This window comes from Melanotaenia boesemani, chromosome 21, assembly GCF_017639745.1.
Source record: "Melanotaenia boesemani isolate fMelBoe1 chromosome 21, fMelBoe1.pri, whole genome shotgun sequence".
Taxonomy (NCBI): Eukaryota; Metazoa; Chordata; class Actinopteri; order Atheriniformes; family Melanotaeniidae; genus Melanotaenia; species Melanotaenia boesemani.
Window position 1 is genome coordinate 4,270,587 of NC_055702.1, and position 21,348 is coordinate 4,291,934.

General features: G+C 39.9%; 1 protein-coding gene across 3 annotated transcripts in view; it reads right to left on the reverse strand.

Moving 5' to 3' along the window:
- The window catches only part of LOC121632222 (SRC kinase signaling inhibitor 1-like), a 152,994-nt gene that overhangs the window by 67,082 nt on the left and 64,564 nt on the right, over positions 1–21,348 (reverse strand). The gene's annotated exons all lie outside the window — the stretch shown is intronic.

Consider the following 21,348-nt stretch of genomic DNA (forward strand, 5'->3'; position numbering starts at 1 on the left):
CACAGATGCTGCATGTGCACTGAACTGTGCTCTCATCTGATGAACACTAATTACTGTCTTTATTCAGTCATCTACATGATACGGGTGAAGTATGTGGCCAACCCCACAATCAATACTCTTCAGCTGAATGACTCGATCAAACGTTTGCCTTCCAATGAATAAATCATTATTATTCATTAAAATGAAGAAAATCCTTATACTCTTTATTTATTCATAATCAAACCTCAAATAAATCTATTTTCTGTTATTGAAAGTAAATCCTAAAACAAATATTAACTTTTCAGCTTCAGGTCCAGAGCAGAGCCGCGATTCTACCAGCCCTCTGAATCAGGTCGGACGTCTTCTTACAGCTTCATATTTTTTCCTGTCATGTCCCTCAATCATCTATCCTCCTTCTTCCTCATCATCTTCCCTTCCTCACCCACCCATCCTCCTCCTATCTTCCTCACCTATCCATCTAGCCTTCATCCATCTTCCTCAACCAAAACAATCATCTATCCCTCTTCCTCACCTATCCAGCTTCCTTCTTCCACATTCATCTGTCTATCCTCCCTTCCTCTACCTCCTCAGGATTCCATCCAGCCTCCCTCCATCACTTCACCATCCATCCATCCATCCTCTTCATATTTCCCTTCATCTACCTTAACCAACAAACCATCCCTCCATTCTTCCATGCTCATCTGTCCATCCTCTCTTCCTCCTCAGCCATCACTTCACCATCCATCCATCTTTCCTAAATCTTCCTCATCTTCATCTTCCTCAATCAACTACTCATCCCTACCTTTCTCAATTTTCCTCACATACATACCTATCATCCCTTCATCTTCCTCAACCAGCCATTCTATCTCTCATCTAGGTTACCTCCCTCTTCCTCATCTAACCATCCATCCCGCCTCCCTCTTCATCATCCACTCCCCTCATTTCTCCATCCATTCACCCTCGATTTTTGTCTTCATCCATCCAACCATCCACTAGTTCTCTTATTCATCCGTCCTCATTCTCTCATTCCCTCTATCTGCTCGTAGATCCATCCTATACTGTCATCCATCCATCCATCCATCCATCCTTTCTTCTCTTCCTTCATCTATTAATCCTATCTTCTCCTTTTCTCCTCTTTCAGGCATCTTCTGGGTGGTCCACAGTCAGTTTGGGTCAATGACCTCCTGAGATAAAACCCGCTACTCACGTCGAGTCGTGTCCTCCCAAACCATCAATCATAACATGTTCCAGTTGAGTCTAAAAATAGGACCTACACATTCACTGACACCCTCGCTTCAACCTCTTCTTCCTAACATCTAATGAAATGATTAAAACAGTAATCTGTCTGTCTTGTGGTGTGACAATAAATTTTAATCCCATAAAAAGGTCTTTAAACATCTAAAGACTAAAGCAACTTTTTAAAATGTTAAAAACTGTTAAATGATGTGGATCACAAAGGTGCACTTTCTAGAGATCCAAGTTTCTTATAAATATCAGAGGATGAGAGCAACGCTCTCTGTGAATGTCTACATACTTGATTTGTGTAGCACCAGCAGAGGAAACCGTTAACGATCTTTATGTCTTCATCCAAGAGGCCATCGAGCATGAAGCTATAATAACTGTGGGTCTGTCAGGCCCGTGTGCACATCCACGGCCTGGTTTGTCAGCACTAAAGCAACTGATCATCGTCAACCACCAAAACTCAATCATGTCACCAATTTATGTTCTAATGCCTCCAAAAATGTGGTTCCCAGTGCTGAGGTTACTGGTTTACAGAACAGATCCAGAAATACTTTTTAAAGCTATTTCTTAAAGTTAAACAGTCACATGAAGAGGCAGAGACTAAACACAATCTCAAAAACCTCCAGTAAGCTTTTGATAATTATTTTACTGTTTACTGCTTTTAAGAAAATTAAATCTACCTTCATTTAAAAACAATGACCTGCAAACAAACCACTGAAACTTAATTTACATATAAAATATATCCATTTTCTGAAATGTGTTTTAGCAAGTAGATTCACATTTTTGTGTTCCCATTGAAAACAAAAATGTCAGTGTGCATATAAATCTATATTCCTTAGCCTCTGAAGAGGCTATAAATATTGAATCAAAATTCACAATTTTTTAAGTTATTGGCAAAGAATTAACACCACCATGGTCCATCTATCTTTTCTGGGTTGATTAGGTCAAGTGAAGGGAACAAGAACACTGATTACACCTGATACAGTTCCATATAGGGATATCACAACAACAGATTTTTTATTTTTTGTATGATTATTGTAAAAAAACAAACAAACAAAAAAAAAACTAATAACAAATTACAATTATCGCTATTATTACTGGTTATATTATTTCCCAACACTATAAACATGTTAAATCACACAAACACTCCTTATAGGTCTTTTAAGTTTTAATTAGGGATATCAATAATAATGCGTTAATACAAAGAGATTAAAATGTGGAATTAATGTAGTTCCTTTTTCTTTCACGTTAATCCATAAACAACATTTTTACTCATGTCACACTAAAAAGCTTAATTTGACATCATGTCGGTGAGTGAAGCTAATTTTGGGTGTTGATGAACAAAACCCACCAAAAATCATTTTATCCTCCTGGCAGTTTTTTAAGCCTCATATTTAGATCAGGGCTACGCAATTCGGTCCTACGCGGGCCTCAATCCAGCAGGTATCCCTGCTCCAACACACCGGATTTAAATGAATGAATAATTGTGATAGCCTGTTCGATCCACTTCATTTGAGTCAGGTGTGTTGGAGCAGGGAAACATGGAAAACCTGCTGGACTGTGGCACTGATTTTGAGGATGGCCACAGGGTAACCCATGTGATATGTCAAATAACTTTGTTTTCAATCTATGCGCCATTTGCACAGTTTAGTGATGTTTACTGATGATATGGAGTAATCTTTATGATTAATTAACCATGGCGTTTATACTGTAATTAATTGTGAAATCATATAATCAGGACATCTCTAGTTCCACGTCAGTTTTACGGAATTATTGAATACTTTGACTTTTTTTTTAATGTCATAGGAGATTGTCTTATAGGAACAAAATCATTTGAAAAAATAAATTAATAATAATAATAACAATCATATTGCCTATTTTCTGCAATGGTATCATCAAAAGCAACTATTTCATATATAATTTACAGCATAATCTTTGATAATTAAGAAACTGAACTGATCCAAACAGTTTGTAATTTGTCATTCATCTATTTCTTTTCTTCTCTAAGATACCTGAGAACAGGTGTAGCTTAGATTTCAGTACTTGATTATAAAATCTTCTCTAAATAGTTTTAAGTAGATTTTTTATCTCTTCCACACTGATGTGCCGATTTTTGGTTTTAACCAATCTCATCCCTCAGAATCTGAGCAGTCTTTAAAACCATCATTTGACATCCTGACTCACTGATCAGCTTCCTCTAAAATTACAGACATGCCCTGTGCTTGGTTCAGATTATATCCTTTAGAAATACCAAATTATAATCCATCTGAGGTACTGGCGGCATACCTCAGGGTTCTGTTGTTGGCCCATTCTTTTTCATCAATTATCTTGTACCTCTTAGGGCATTTTTCAGGAACTTCACATTTGTTTTACTAGCTCACAAGTGACACCTGTGAAATTTATTCCAAATTTATTCAAGGATAAAACAGAGGTTCTATTCATTGGTGCCAAAACTGCTCAGAACAGGACATTTCCTCAGTTTCCATCATTATAGTCTCTCCTACCCACCATGTTTACAGTCTGTCATCATTGACAAATTATCCCTTGTAGCACTTATAAATAATCTCAATCTGTCTGCATGCTTCCTACAAATATTATTCTCTTACCAGGCACTGCCCTGATTACAGCCTACACTGATTATTACAGCTCTGTCCTTTCTGTTCTTCTATAATCTTGCTTTGCTCCAGCCTTCCTTCCTGTCAGAGCACATTGCAGCTGTTCTGCAGATTTCATGGCCTCCAGTAAAATAACTTCTTGACTTCAAGAGTTCGCCCTCACCTTTAAAACCTTGTGTAACCTCAGTCTTATTTTTCTCTAAATAGATTTACACAGCAACCCACACTTGCTGACTCTCCCATCTCATTCTTCTCACAACTCCTATCCATTTCATCTGCATGGGGTTTATCCAGTCTGAAGGTCGATGCTTTGATCTCCAGCTTCCAAAGTGTCCTTGCTCTAAACCCCACAGTACCCCTTCTCCATGTCCTGGAATGTTCAACAAGAAAAGTGTATAAATGCAGTCAGTTTACACTATGTTTTATTTATAAATATACACTGCTGATTGTTTTATTGTCTAAAAATAGGACGTTAGCCAAAAACTCTTTCAGCTGCACATCAATACATTTCTAGCGCTTCAGTATTTGTGGCTACAATGACTCAAAAAATAAACTACAAAGTGTGTTTTGTTTTGCTTTTTTATTTTGGTTTAGGAGCAATTAGAAGCTTTTACATTACCATCACTTTACTAAGCATGAAGAGGACTAAAGCTGTTTGAACAGCTTTATTTATTCAGTGGGAAACTGCTCAGGCTCCACTAAGATAGTTGTAGTTATGTGTTTAGAATAATTTCTTTTAGTCTATTCTTCAGCAGCTTGACAAAAAAATTGTGACATTTTTTCATTTTCAAAAGCCACCCGTTAACAACTGCAGCTACTAAATAATAGAGGGACTGCTGGAATATACAGTACAATGGACTTCAGTAATGAAATATCTGAATTATTTTACTTTGTCCTGCTTTACCTCTGTGCACACTGAAAACTATTCAGAGTTTGAACTGTCAAACTGTTAAACCTGTCTAAATAAAGTCCCATTAAACACCTGGGGATGAACTGGAACAGATTAGGAGCCAGAACATATCACTAAAAGTGACTGCTTGACCTCATTCCTAGAGCCTTGTTTACAAACTGCATGCACATGGAGCAAGACTACATCCACCAGCTTCCACACATAGAATGCCATGTTTAAAAGTAAAAGTGACCAAAGTGTGTGGGTGGAGCTACAAAGCCTTTAAAATGCTCGGTTTCACTCTTGTCAGGGTCCTCTCTGTTAGAAAGGCACGGTCTCTTCCTCGAAGTCATGAAATATTTCCACTCCAGGGACTGATATCTATGAGAAATCATATCAGCAGTTGAAAAACCAAATGTTAAACTAAATCTTTACTAAGTGTCGGAGAGGCCAAACATGCCGGGCATCATTGTTTACAGATTTATTTCCACAACTTGTTTGAGTACATTGGACATATTATGTCAGCCAAGAAGTTTGATTGACAGGAGGCGAGGGAGACAGCTCTATCTCCCCTGAGAGAAACAGGATGATGTGATACAAAGACATTTAAAACATGACATGGATATTTTTTTAACCAGTTACTTAAATGAACAAGTCATGTCTCCAAGCAGCATTGTCGTTTTTCTGTAACTTATTCACAAGCTCGTATTCTGTTCTGCGAGAACCAGACCATGTTGAGCCCCCACAGCCAGAACTAGAGGTGCAGCGGGTTTCCACGGGATGGAGCAGCCAGCTGTCATGGAGACGCTGGATGCATGCTGATGGTCTTTAATTTTCTCTGAGTCTGCTCGACTCTGACAAACTCACGGCGGCATCCCCCTGGCACCGAATTCCCTGGATGCTGTTTTATAATCTATGACAGGAATTCTCATTACATTACACTACCGAGTCCAGCCTGTTTACTGAGTGTTAGACTGTTTACTGGTAACATAGCAGCCATCCTGGCTCCATGTGTGCCACCACCAGTCACAGCTCTCCTGAACATCAGCGTGCATCAACCACACTCTCTACAATAACCCTTTTCTGTACATCTACATTAATGTCAAAAACATTGTCAGTAGTCTGAGCATCTCTCTGAGGCTGCTGCATTAACTCTGATGATGCCATTGCTCCAGAAAATAGATCAACATACATGCATGCATACATACAAACATACATACACACACACACGGACATGTTCGTTTTCATGTTGATTACAAGACATGTGCACGGTTTTGCACATCTGGATATTTCTTGTTGTTTATACAACTTTTAAATTTAGTGACCAAGTCCTCTTTCAGCATAAAAGAGGCTCATGAGGCTGACATTTTACTGCAACAGGTTCAACATCAGCTGGACAGTCTAAAACCAGGAGAATGGATGATAAATGTTTGTTTATAAACTTATTTTGCAGTTCCAGGTACAAACTCATGACTGGTATATAAGCCACTTATCTCTCATATCTCATGAATGAGCAGTAAAGCCGTAAAAAAAGGTATACTTTTACACTGAAAAACCTAATATCTTTAAACTTATGACAAAGAGGAGTCGAAACTCAAAATCTCTATTCTGTGTTAAGTACCTGGAAGTAAGGATAATGTGCACACTGCAGGAACCTTTACATAGTTCTCATCAACTGTTGGAGGAACATCCTTGTTCTTTGTCTTTTCAATGTAGGAACTATGGACAATCAAATTTCAATGAAATGTTTAACAACAGAATGGCCACCAGCAGTAATTTTGAACACTACATTTAAACTTCAACTAATTCTCTTTATAAGTTGGCTATAACTTCAACTTCTGTAGCCTAAATATTTGTAACAAACAAAAACAGAATGGGGATGGATAGGCCTGCAGTGCTGGAGAAGACATGTACAACAGGACTAGGGTAAGATTTGGGCTGGAACAAGGCAAGAATATTCATACTGTCATAACAATCTACACTATTTAACTTGAGCTAAAACAACTTTAGAAGTCACAGCCAGCGTGGATCACGTGTCTGCTCCTGCAGCAGCAGCTGCATACGTCTTTGCAGCTTGTGCTGCCAAATTTATTTCTTTTATTTTTCCCCAGCTTCTCCGTACCTGGCAACGCCCTCTTGTAGGATTCTGCTGCAGCCCACTTTGTTCACCTGCCCTGAATGTTTTCAGTCATAAACTAGACATTCCTCTGCAGAAACCCCCTTCAGCTGTTTGGGTTTCAGTTCACTTCTTAAAGATGATGTGGACATTTATTCCTACAAGGCCTTGTATGTTTGTGTCCAACTCTCCATACCACCCAGAATACGCCCATATCACCTGATCCAGAACGTCGAGAAGATAGATAAGATAGATACATAGATAGACAGAATGTCCCAAGTGGTCCCCTGACTGGCTCAAGGGACCACGTTTAAAATATTTAAAACAAATACAGCATTCAAATTTACAAAGAGAAGGATAAGAGAAGATTATTGAGCCCACAGAGACATTAAAGGCGACTTCAGACTCCATTAGTGATTTGTACACCACAGTTAAAATGTCTCTGCCTACAGAAAAATAGAAAATAGAACAATACAAAATCCTGCGCAGTTAAAATGACGCCTTTGGCTGAAATAGGTAGAAATCTTCTCTGTTCTTTACATACTAAACATTAAAACTACTTGTGATGAAACTTGATGTAGTTTTAGGTAAAGTCAGGGACCACCAAGGCTTTATGATTTTATTTGAGAAAGTTATTAAATATACCAATTTAAAAATGGTCAAAATGACCATTTTGGCAGTTCTAGTGTTAATTTTTACCTCCTGTTTAAAAGTAGGAACTTTCTAGTATGAGAGGAGCCATCTGTGACAGCTGTTCAGTGGTCGGTTGTCAATGTGTCATCACTAAGAAGCTTTTTCTTAAAGCAACATGACTGAACTTTGGCAGGTTTTCCACACTGTGGCACCACTCAACAGTTAATTCAGCATCCGTTTTGCATCCTGTCTCTTCTCTGAGCTTTTTCCAGCCAGTAAAAGTCAGTTGGATGTTGACTTTTGTCTCATTTCTTGCTCTGTCCCACCTCTGAAAATGTCCTCTCTCACTGATGAATCAGCCATGGTGCACAACCAAAATGGCCAGTGTGTTAATCCAGTAGCTGGTGTGATGCGGAGCCGTAAAGCCAAACACAGCTGTCACGTCATGCTTCAGGTTTTCTGCAGGGCAGCAACGGCTCCAGGATGTTGCATGAGGACTGGGATATACAGGCTGTTAGTGACACGTCGCCGTATGTTTTAATGGCTGCCAAGCATTCCTAGCGCTCGTTTGGCATGTAGGCTGCTTGTGATGACGTGAGGTAATGCGTCACATGCACGAGTTGCAATATTGATTTGAGTCCTAGAGGCACTCATGCAAAGAAGAGTATGAACATGACCGATGTAAACACATTGTCTGCAACTACCAGCTCGTACTCATACCTTAACAGTTAAAAAATTGGAAGCATTATGAGGGCTGATAGCCCGAAAATAAAAATGACCGGTAGATTGACCTTTTCACTATTTCAGACGCTGTGTACTGCCCCTATCGGTGATCTCCAGTACTGAGTGTTTTAGCCGTGCCATGCTTCCATTGTTTGTAGCAACTTTATACACAAACGTTCACAGCAAGTATCCCTAATGAATATCAGTTACATCAAAATGAGTCAGAAGCAGAGAGTTTAAAGTTGCATTAAGCTGATCCTCTAAAACAAAGCAACAGTGAATTTAAAGGCTCTACTGAGCCGATACGAGATGAAGGAATTACAACGTGACTTCAGTGGTCTGTCACCCACCTCAGTGTTCCTGTGTTCAGTGCAAATTCAGCCAGAGAAAAGTACATGAAGGTAGTCATTGTTCCACTCCGACCTCACAAGCTGCATGTTTTCAAACAGCATTAATCTGAAATAAAGTGGCTAAAAATGAAGTTGTAATCTAAGCTCACAAAGCAAATCATATCAGATACTTGAGTTTTCTTGTTGCAGTGAAGTGGGCTGTAGATTACCAGAAGGCACAACCACATGAGGTAAAAAAAGAAACCATTCAACATTTTAAAACATTTAACATTTTACCCTCCTTCCCTGACAGCCAATGTTCAAGAGTCTTTTTAGATTCCTGCTTTGATCCATTCCTGATTTATGCTGCTGTAAATATTAATATGGAGATTAAAAGGTTTGGGACTACTAAGAATATATCTTTTCCCCTTTTTTCTCAACAGATCAACACGAAGGCTTATATAAAGTTTAATCAACCTCATGCTGACACCTCTAAAGTTGAAAATATTCAATGTGGCAAGCGACATATTAACGTACAGAATGTACTATTAAAGTGTTAACAGCTACTATGAAAGTACAGACTTAGAATCTTATCAACAGTAAGTCAACATTCATTGATGTGCAGACATCACAGCAAACACTCGTTTGCCAAGTTTGTTATAAATAAAATTTTGAAATAAATAAAAAAAAAAAATTTTAAAGAGCTGAAAATAAAGCACCATCTTGCAGAACTAAGACTCATCTGAGTTGAAGGAGGAAGGAGTTTCAGCTTCCAACTCCTCTGACTTTGCTTTACAGAAATACTGATTACTACAGTCTGGAGCTACAAAGGACACTTACGTGGCAGCCAAAAAAATAAATGATATGAAGCAAACACCACTTGTAGCCGTTCCCAGTTCAGTTACCTTAGAGAGCTTCCAAACACAGCCACAGTGGATCGAGTTGCACATTTGCAAGCTACTTTCTAACTCTTAGATTTAGGCTTTCAGTGCGTTAAACACAGAAGTCTGCGAATTTACAAAAAGCTGTCAGAGCAAACAATTTGAAACTATTTCAGCCATAAGTATCACTTTTTTACTGAAGCATCAAATATTCATGACTTTAGGAAGAACAGCTAAAAAAACCCAAATAATTCAGAATTTTTGCTTAATGTGAAAAACTTCAAAACTTTCATCAGTTTAATTTCCTTGTAGTTTGTAGTTTAGTTGTTAAATTTACCACAAATGCAGCAAGAACTTTAAGAACAATAAAACTAATTTCTTCAATGATTAAGCTGAAGTGAAGGTGGAACCTAATTGATGTTTGAGCAGCTGTTCTGGGATCAGCGTGAATCTCCTGAGTTTTTCTTTCCTGGAGAAAAAAAATCATCTCACTTTCTCTTGATAATGGAGTCTGTGAAAGAAGCAGGACAGACGAAACTGGCTCTGGGAAACAAAGCCCTCCACGGGCCTTTGGGCTACTGTGACCCAGATTCCTGGGCTCTGCATGGCTTCCAGGCCACGGTCCAGGCCTGGAGACCAGAATGGGGGTAGTACACCTGATCCCATGCCACCTGGACAAACCAACATGTTTCAAGTCCAAGTGCTGTCATGTCATCAGACTTCAGTTATCTTTAAGACAAAGAATCTAATATAAGTGTATGACTCTTTCCTCCATTTCCATCATTGTATTCTTAGTGTGGATCATACAGTCAGGCAATTTTAATGACTCAGCAAAATTTGTTTTCAGAAAACTCTGGTCTGACAGTTTCAAACCTGATCAGAAATAAATTTTAAACCCGTTCTTCCTTTTTAGATTTAGAAAACATGGGAAGGTACTAGAATATCACAACCAGTAGTGGCTTCCAGAAACAGATTTATTACAGTGTGTAGTTTATTTAAATCAGAAGAAACTTAAACTTTTATTTCTCTTACTATTCAGTATTTAAATATCAGCTCTTGGTTTATTGTTAGATCATCATTTAGTATTTATGAAAGTCACTTGCAACACTTCATGTGTTTTACTGTAATCGTCAAGTTAATTTAAAACTTAAGTTTTACCCCTACAGGGAAAATGCTTGTGCATGAGTAAACCTGGTAATGTTATGGCTGCAATTAGCAGAATCAAGACCACTAAACAAGAAACATGACCTTCAGGAAGAAGGCATAAACAGAGCCAGTGCCGTATTTGGAGCCACATGTAAACAGGAATAATTCCCTGTGTTAAAACTTTATTTATATACTGAACAGTGACTGTGGTAATAAAACAACAGCAGGAAAATGAACACTGTGGTTCATGGAGGAGTCAAACTGTGTCCTTAACCTGTGATCTTCAGAGTACACCAGAGGGAGCTTCAGACAAACAGACCAGTGTAGGTTTATGGTGATATTAATAGCAAGGAGCTCTGCAGAAGTCCTCTTGCTCATAGAAACACAACCTGCTCTTAGCAGGTTCAAAGGCTAAAGTGATTGAGCTGCTACTAAACCAGCCTATGTCAATCAAAATGAGGGTCTGAGATGACTTTTGAGAGTCTGACTTCAATCACCTCATGATAAACAAAACTAGTCTGACAAGATGCCTCCGGGCTTCCTGAACTCAAAATAAGCTTCAGTGTCCAAACTTCTGCCAAATCCTTAAAATATAAACGCAATAATTACATAAGCTTAACAAAAACAACACGATGATGCTGAGAAGCTGCAGTTTAATCTGAATATCTCTTCTTGCCTGGAAACTCTTTAATATTTATGAGTTGAGGATGAATCTGCTGTAAACTGTTAATCTGCTGATAAAGCTGAGTCATTTTTTACTCTCGTTAAAAAGGATCAATGTACAACCAGAATGTCACATTAGATCCTCAGAATCTCAGTTCAAAACAAAAAGAGTCAAAACTTAAAAAGGTAAATTTAACTAGATCTCACAATCCAAGAAAAAAAAAAGAAAAAAGCATTCGCATAAATTCAGGTGATGCAGCTCCTTCCCATGAGTGTGTGCAGGAAAAACTATCAGAAAATTAGGTTTTATTCCTGGTCTTTGTTAGTGACCACTTGGAGGAGAGGTCAAGTTTAAATGGAGCCTCTTAGTGGATTTTTAACATCTATCTAACCTTTACATGCGGCTTTCTTTGCAGAACAAAATGTCATATCCAGCTTCATGATATACTGGAAATGAAGCATAAATTCTGTTCAATAAATAGATCCCAGTGTAGCTCATATAAAACCCGTTCACTCTGATTTTTTCTTTAGAACGAATCATAATCCTGTCATTGACTTTTCTCAATATATAGAGCCAAGTATCCAAGCATCCCCCAGCTTTCAACCTTGAAGCAGTTCCACCCTGTAGTTTCTGGGAACTGGAAAATGGGCATTAATATTATCAGACTTCTTCCAGATTCATGTCAGAATTATTGCAACAGAAACAAACAGCTTATAATTGTGAAGTCATGCACCCATTGTATTATATTCCCTAATAAACCAGCAGTCACACGGAGCTGGGTTCAGTTTATCCACCTTAAATTGAAAAGAATCTGCTGCCAAGTCACTCCACAGATAATTTAGTGCAGCAACAAGCGGACATTTTTTGGAACATAAAACCTGTCTCATCAAACACAAACGGGCCCCCTATGCACTGTGACTCAGTGATTACTGCCTGCAATATTTCTCAACCACTTGAGCTGAAATCCTGAGGCGCACAGAGACAGACAGGACTCAGGGATGAAGATGGGAAAGGAAGACAGAGGGATGAGGAGGGAGACGTGCATGCCTGACCTGCATGCCAAGTAGCCATCTTTATGCCCACACCCCCTTCACTGACCAGCCCAAACACACCAACACATGTGCGCTCACTCACACAGTGCGTTGGCACACATGTGCATGCCTGCACTCCCACTCAGACATGAATACACATCACTGCGGCAGCTCTAACACACCTGACCCTCACCTGCCTGCCTGCATTGATGCAAACACACCCTCCTCTAAAACACACACACACATTTAACACAACAGTATGAAGGAGATGTGTGTGTTCTTCAGGTCTGATTCATCATACATACACGAAGACGCTGGTACACACATACACACATTCATGCAGCAACACAACCATCACACACTACCACAGAGGAACACTCAACATCTCATCATATGATGCAAAGATGGGGTTAGAGTTACCGTTTCTACTTAGTGACGGTGCATCCTCAAGCTCCTCACGCCTCCCTCTTCCTCCTCCCCCCTCTCCATTTTTCCCCCACTGCGGCTCTGTGTATTTCCCGCGCCCAGTGATCTTCCAGAGTCCCCCCTCGTTGGTACCCGTAGTAGCGCCTAAGAGGCAGTTAGTATGTCTTCCTGCCCCTCCTCCTCCTACTGTGCCCTCTCTAGCTCTCCTCCTGTCTGTCACTCTCTCTTCCCCCCCATCCCTGACAGAAACGATAAAAACCCTCCCTCCTTCCTTCAGCGTCTCTCCCCCGCTGCCGTTTCCTCACATTCAGTACAGCGTGTGCCTCCTTCCAAAGCTCAGGCATTGCCAGCCATATGATATCACTCAGTTGCCTTATATGGGAAACGGTGGGTTGCCATGACGACAGCAGACTCCACCTGTTTCTCCACCTCTCTTTGCTTCAGTTTGAGTCTACCTTTTTCCATCAGGAGAGATGGGTGGTGTAGTGTGGCTGAATGGTCGCAGCACATGGAGAGTGGGAGGAGTGGAAGGAGGAGCTGGACGTGAGGAAGAGGAAGCAGACCGAGACGTGATGGGCAGGAGTTGGAGAAGTAATACAGGAGGCAGAATGTTAGGAAATATCTACCTGCCTTCAATCCTAGACGATAGATGCAATGCTCTACAGAATATAGACATGTAAAGTTTCTAAGAAGTAAACAGAGTGGAAAAACAGGCTTCCACATGTAGAAAATGTGTACTCTCCTCTAAAGAACACATTTTCTGATGGACATTTAAGGTCATGTTCTTAGGGCAATAAACTAATGATGTTAACACTGATTAACTGTTTTGAAATTGCACAAGAAGTCGGATACATCAACCTCCTTAGGCTGTGAACATACTTGCTTTTATGTCGCTTGGAAGCCAAGCTCGATTAGTACTCTTCTTTTAATCGGCATTTCGAAATATGAGTTAATTTTCTTATTACTTCGAGATTACGAGAGCTGTTTTCTTGTGATAACGGGATAATTTATCTAGTTATCTCGAGAAAAAGTTTTGTCAATTTTGAGAAGATTAAGCTGGGCTTAAAACTAAGTGTGTTACATCTGATTTCATCGATCTGAATAGACCCCATGACAGTTGGGAGGGGCTATAAATCATGACACGTAAATATGTAATTATGTTACTTTCCTGAATGATAAAACTTAATTGTTTTACATCACAATTTCAGCCTTTGACAGACTTGACACAAATCGGATGTATTGATCAGTGATGGATGTTCCTCTGACATATTCAGCTTACATCCATCCATTGCTGGTTTCACTGTACTGGTAGAAGAACATCCCTGGATAAAGCTGTACTGTACCGGGATGCCCCTTGGACCCAGATAAGGTGGTGGGCCAGAGAAGAATGATGGTTAAGTTCTCATCCCCACTGAAAACAGCTTCCCTCGCCTCACCTTCCTCCTGAACACTAAGACCCGCAGAGCTCCTTCAGTGACAGACTGCTTCACCCACACAAAAGGTATCTAGGGATAACCTGTGTGGAGTCAGCATGTGTTCTCTACCCATATTCCAAAGACACGTATGTTAAGTTGATCTGAGTGTCTAAATTCTGGGTAGGAATGAGTGTGTACCTCCCTCCTACCCATGATGTTTGTGTCTATGTTGGTCATATGATGGACTAGTAGCTGCTAGGATATGCTCCACCCACCCCGCGACCCTGCACTGAAATAATCTGTTATTTCAAGAAAATTAACATTACTGAGATAACCATCTCTTTATCTCAAGAAATCGAGCATGACTACTCTAAGTAACCTGCTACGCCATGAACATAACTGCTCACATCCTTGCCTGTGTACTACGTGTGGTACCGGAGGATTCCACTAGGGGCACGTTAGAGAACTCCAAATGGATCAAGTTGCCAAAATTATAGGGTGTAAACAAAACAACAAACATGGCGACAATAAAGGGGGTAAGCCAGGGGTGTCAAACTCATCGTGTCCCTGATCTAACACACCTGAATAAAATCAAATGGATCTAACAGCCTCTTGTCAGCATCTTCACAATAACCCATCAATTTCAGTCAGGTGTGTTAGATCAGGGAAACGGTGAAAACCTGCAGGACACCGGCCCTCGAGGACCGGAGTTTGACACCTCAAAGGTAAGCATTTGGTTTATTTTCCGATTACAACAGACAAAAAGTGCAACAGTGGTGTTGTAGATCAGTGGTTTCCAATCTGGGGTCCAAGACCCCCCAAGGGGGTCCCCCAAAGAGCACAGGGGGTCCCTGAGGCTTTGAACATTAAGAGCCATTGTGATTAATGTCCACATATTGTCCCTATTTTAAGAAAATAAAGTAAGGCTAGATGTTAACTTTGGCTTTATTGAAGGACAGGACTCAGCCAGACAGTATTTATGGTGAGAATCTCACATTTGAAAGTATAAAATAAAGTATGTTTTCAGCACTGGGTGGGGCACTGGGTCCATGGCTTTTTAATAAATGCATGAAGAGGGTCACTGGGAAAAATAGGTTGGGAACCACTGTTGTAGATTATAATGTAAGGCCCCTAAACCTTTGTTTTTTCTCATTTTTATTGCTGTCAGTGGTCTTACCTTACTTCCACTCAAATTGTTCTCAACACTGCCCCCAGTGGTTACTCGTATATTGCAGCTTCTAATCATGTAGCTCTAATTTCTGAGGACCTGCACCAACAACACTTCCAACAATTACAAAATATGACAGAAAGCTATGATAAACAGGCATACATATAATTAAAAGCAACTGTAGTCAAGTTAGCTGTTTTACAGCTTTTGTTTAGCAACTCCAGCATCTGAAGGCAAATCTGATGGAGTGATTATTAAATTTCATATTGCATACTTTTAGAAATTAATAAGAACGTAACATATTAGTGACCTCAACACATCAAACTGATTACCAGTGGAGTGTCTTCAGACAGAGGCTTCAACAACAGTTTGTTTTATTTTTTTTTTATTACAGCAATACCATCTCCCTTCAGGAATTTAAATCTATATTGAAGTTGCTCCATCACAGTGAGGTATTGAGAGACCTTCCACCTGTTTGGTATCCATAGAAACCAAACGTAAGCCAAATCATTGTTATGGTCCTGGAAAAAGCATCTCATGAATCCCAAACGCACTGAGATCCATGAAGTTCCTTACATGAAAAATGCTGGAGATAGGAATATCCTGTATAATGGGAAATTTTTAACTCTTATAATGCCGGTAAGTTCTGCAAAGCGTTCACATCCTGGCATTGTTAAAGACTCCAGACTTTGGTTTTTCCTCAGAAGCCAATAATGAGTATCACATGTCTCTCCATGTGCAGGTTTATTATCTCTAAACGCCCATTTCCAGTGTCCTTTTTTCAGCATAACCTCACCTCTAGTTCTGTTTCACTCTATTTGAGGGTCACAGTTAGATTTAATCAAACTCATTTAATCATTTTCTTCTCCCGGAGCTGCTGACATGTTACCAAATGAGCAAACTCTCAGTGGCCTCCAAAATATTTCAGCACTTGTTTGAGAAAGTGGCTCATTCTTCTGTGGTAGCAACACACTGAAATTATTCTACTAGTCATACTGGAGATACTGGGAAACGGTGTAGCAAGGCAGTGCAGAATTAAGTTCACATACAACTACAGGAATAAAAGAAAAAAATCTTGACAGGATTTAAATTTAGTTGGAATAATAGATGAAAAAAACAAACAAAAAAAAAAACTGTTGACTCGACGTCAGCAGGTATGAGCTGGACTCGGTAAGCTGTCGTACAGGCTGGTAGGATGGATCTGATACATCTATCCTTGCTGCTGTCGACATCAGAGGATTTTAAAAGAGGACCAAAAGCTATAACACAAACACTGTTAGAGAATCTGGGATGAAAGGACAGATCTTAACGTTATTTGTAGAGCTTAAAGGCAGCCATCAGATCTGCACACAGATGTGGGACAGAGTTTTATTGCCAACACACTGTCAAGTTTAAGGCCTGTTACGTTACCATTATCACAGCAGCTGTGTTTCTCAATAAAACTTACAACATTCCCGAATGCTAATAGGAACTTCAATAGCCCATAACATGAGCTGGATGCTGCATACATGTAGGAATGTCATGATTATATAATTTCACAATTATTACCAACTTCCACAGGTAAATAAAAAAAAATGAATAACTGCACGTTGCTGCTTGTGTTGCTTTGTTTTCGTTCTGCATGAGCTGCAGAAGAGGCGTTAGAGCGGGACAGAACAGCAGAGAAAGAGTTGTTCCCTCCAAACAGATTAAAATCATCCTTGTCAGACGTTTTTGGATATGAGGAAAGAAAAAGACAAGCTGTGATTGGCTCTGTTCACACTGCAGCTCAACTCTAATATTCTGGCCCAAGTGATTCATATTGGATTTTTATTGACAGTCTGAACAACACAAATACGATTCAGTCCACTTTCATATGTGGTACTAGATCAGAAACGTATCCGATCTGTGACGAAGCGACCTCTGTCTGAACGGCCATGACGCATTTCATCAGACTTTGACGTCACAGAAGTGAGACAAATGGCACAATTCTGCGCCGGTGGAAGGGGGACGTGGCAATATCAAATCATGGCAATATCTAATCATTTCATTCATCAATTGGGCATAGTTTGTTGGTTCAGACCGTGCAAGTACTTCCAAATGGATACATAAACATGTGAGGCATTACTTCTGTAAACACTACACACAGCATGAAGTTGTGTTTCCTCTGGTCACTTCAGGGCCACATACTGTTCACACTCATTTGTGATGAAGGTCACATTGAAATTGGTCGTTTGAACGACCATGCAATAAATAAATAAATAAATCCGATTTGAGCATTAAGACCTGCAGTGTGAACGTACTCACTGTGTGGGACGACACACCAGCCTGAAACGCGGAACATAACGTTGCAGTGAAAGAGGAAATACATCGAACACGCTTCACCACCTGCAGGATAATCACCAGCTTTTTACACTTCAGGTAAATGTTCCGTAGTTTGGTAAACATCAGTGTATTACCAAACGTAATATTTAAAGAAAATATCATGGCATTTTCAATTTTTTAATTACTGAATTATGATTTATATCAACATGATACGTTCTGCAGCTTTTACTGAAAGTTAAATTATTCAGAAGAAAAAAACAGAAGAAAACAGGTTTTTTTGACGGATGGTTTTGTTGTTCAAACGTAACCGAACTGGCGTGAGGTCGATCCCTTTTAGTCGTCAGAGTGCAACGGTCTGTAGAAGAAACAGCCTTCAGTTTCAGATGTACAATTTTATTTTATTTATTTAATTTATTTATTTCCACTGTTCCAGTAATATTAATGTGTCAAACAACAGCTATTCTACTAAAGGACAGCTGGAAGTCAAAGCTAACTAGATGCTTTTTCCTGTGTTTCTAAATTTTCTACTCAGCTTAAACAAAAATTTAAAACCATTTTTATACAGTAGTTTCCAGAAAGAAGCATCCCAGGTTCATGTAGGGGTCCTGTAGGCTTTCCATCTGTTTTCTCTGAGAAAAATCCAGAGTTAACATGTGTGACTTATTTATTCTTTACAGAGCAGAGGTGAATTAACTGGAATTAGAATTTGTTTCCAAATTATTTTGTTATCTTGGCATCAAAAGATGTAAATAAACTTTAAGACTTATAAGGATGGTTCATGTGATTTTACACATTTATAGTGTTGGGAAATTAATCAACATAATTACTGTAATAATCTTTTGACAATGATCATACCAAGGAAATCTATAATTGTGACATCACTACTTCGAACATACGGGAAGGATGCAAACAAATGTATAATGGAAAAGCAGACAAATAAAAAGCTACCAGGGGCTTTCAGCTAAAAAAAAAAAAAAAAAAAGTGCAGTCCTAAAACCATCATCGTGTAACAGAGAGCTTTATGCTGCTGAGTCGTCAATGTTTAACATTCAGAGTTGCTGTATAGTTTTAGCTGCCTGGCTATGTGATGCACTTATGCCCTGAAGTGAGCACATAAACTCTTCCTTTTATATGTTAAAAAACCAAGTTTTTACTGGAACGCCTCACGGTAGGTATACCTTCTACCCCCTCACTCTGGAAGCTCAGTCTCTGGTAGACATGCTGCACAAATTAGTCACAATAACAGAAATAAAGTTTTGAATGAATTGAGAAATTTAAATCGTGAAGAAAAAAACTCATTGTGGTTTAAACTTTATTCCTTTCAAGCTAATTAACTGAATTTGCCATAAGGAGAGAGAGTGAGCTAAGAGAGTCTATTACAGTTATTCTAATTCAGGCCAATTCCCAGACACCCACCCACTTGGCTCTGTCCGGGTGGATGTCGCTTAGCGCCTGCTTTTCAGTCCTGGTGGCTAACGGCTAACACCTGATTGTTCAGCCTGCAGAGCAGCAGCTAGCCACCGCTATTCCCTAGCTAACTTCTTCTAATAGCTTTTGCTAAATTCTCAATTCATCTATGCCTCACAGCACGAGCTAAATAAATAGTTTTTTTTTTCTTTAAGTACAAAACTTACGGTACTTGTAAACTGGCCACAGTGGATAATGTGCACACTTTAGCTGGGCAAAAGGCCTGGAGAATTTGACCATACAAGAAATTCTGGGCCAGGCTGCAAACATTTGATGCTACAGGAGAAATCAAGTTCCAACTGTATAAAACTACTAAAATATCGTACTTTTTTTTTTTTTTTACTGTAGGGAATGTCTAGGGTGACACATTGTTTAATACTGCAGGTGAGCCAGAAAAAAAAAAGGAAAAACCACAACATGAACCCTCTGACAATAAAAAGAAAAGATAAAAATTCAACTATGAGGTCATGATGTGAGGAAATAACACGAGAAAATATGAATCATGTGGTTCTGTTTATCGCAGGTATCAGGTACATGTGGTGATTGATGGCACACTAAAACAGAGAGAGGAGGATGGACATATTCTCACTTTAATCCTTTACTTAATCTTTTATTCCCAACTCTTTCAGATAATATAAACTCAAAACGTGGCCATCACTGACCCAGCAAGCAAGCCATAAAGATGCGTCTGTGTGTGTCTAAAGCTCCAGAGGCATCTCGCCACATAATGCACTTGTGTGGGTTTCCAGGCCTGCCGATGAGCTGCCATTATCTCTCAGGAAGAAAATGCTCATATGTGGAAACAGACAGCACTCAGCAAGAGCTCATCCTCCCCTGAGGCTGCTCTCTCCTCTGCACTGGTATGTGGAAATGCATCGAAACAAAGCATTTCCAGGATTGTAAAGCTGGAGAGTGAATTTCGTTATAATCTGCTGACTAATTAAAATGACAAAAGGACCTGAGAGGAGTTAAGTGGGCGTTATAGATGACATTTTGTGTGTCATTTTACAGTGATGAGATGAGGCTTTTGGTAATAGCCCATTAAAACCAAAATGACATAAAAATAAATAATTTAAAATCTCCACAATGTGACATTTGTAGTGAACTGTACAATAGTGGGACCAAAAACCACAGTGGGCATTTAGCATTTCACGTCCAAACCCTCACTGCGTCATGATTTTAACTCGCCTGCATGAAAACTCTGAGGAGAGACTTTGGGTCAACAACAGTTTTGAATTTATTTTACTGTCTTGTGTGGATTGATACTGAAATGGATACCACCGATACCAGCTACTGATGTTCTAAAATCGATTTTCATGTTAAAATGTAGAAATTTTTGTAATTTGGCGTAAATACTTCATCACTAACTGGAATACAGTGGGAAGTAACTAGACTGTCAGGATCGAAATTATACCCAGTTGGTAAGAACTACTTTTTCTTCCGCCAGCCAAAGCCATATGTGAAATAAGGCAGAGAGCTGTTGAGTAGTAACTTGGTCGAAGAACAGCAACAGTGCTGTACGATGTGTGTGAGAGACAACAGAGGTACTGCAGCAACAACACAAACCTCCTTAAACATCTGAGAATTAGTCATAACTCAGAATATAAAGAGGTTATGATGAGGCGAACAGATGGAGGAGGAGAGGAGGAGTAAAGGTGCTGCTAAAGTGACAGATGTCACTCTTGTAGTCTTTTGATACTGCAAGCAGGCAGCGTCAGGCAGCATCAGGTAGCATCAGGCAGCGTCAGGCAGCGTCAGGCAGCATCAGGTAGCATCAGGCAGCATCAGGCAGCATCAGGCAGCATCAGGCAGCATCAGGCAGCATCAGGCAGCATCAGGCAGCATCAGGTAGCATCAGGCAGCATCAGGCAGCATCAGGTAGCATCAGGCAGCATCAGGTAGCATCAGGTAGCATCAGGTAGCATCAGGCAGCATCAGGCAGCATCAGGTAGCATCAGGCAGCATCAGGTAGCATCAGGCAGCATCAGGTAGCATCAGGCAGCATCAGGCAGCATCAGGTAGCATCAGGCAGCATCAGGCAGCATCAGGCAGCTTCAGGCAGCATCAGGTAGCATCAAGCAGCATCAGGTAGAATCAGGCAGCATCAGGCAGCTTCAGGCAGCATCAGGCAGCATCAGGCAGCATCAGGCAGCATCAGGCAGCATCAGGCAGCATCAGGCAGCTTCAGGCAGCATCAGGCAGCATCAGGCAGCATCAGGCAGCATCAGGTAGCATCAGGTAGCATCAGGCAGCATCAGGCAGCATCAGGCAGCATCAGGCAGCATCAGGCAGCATCAGGCAGCATCAGGTAGCATCAGGC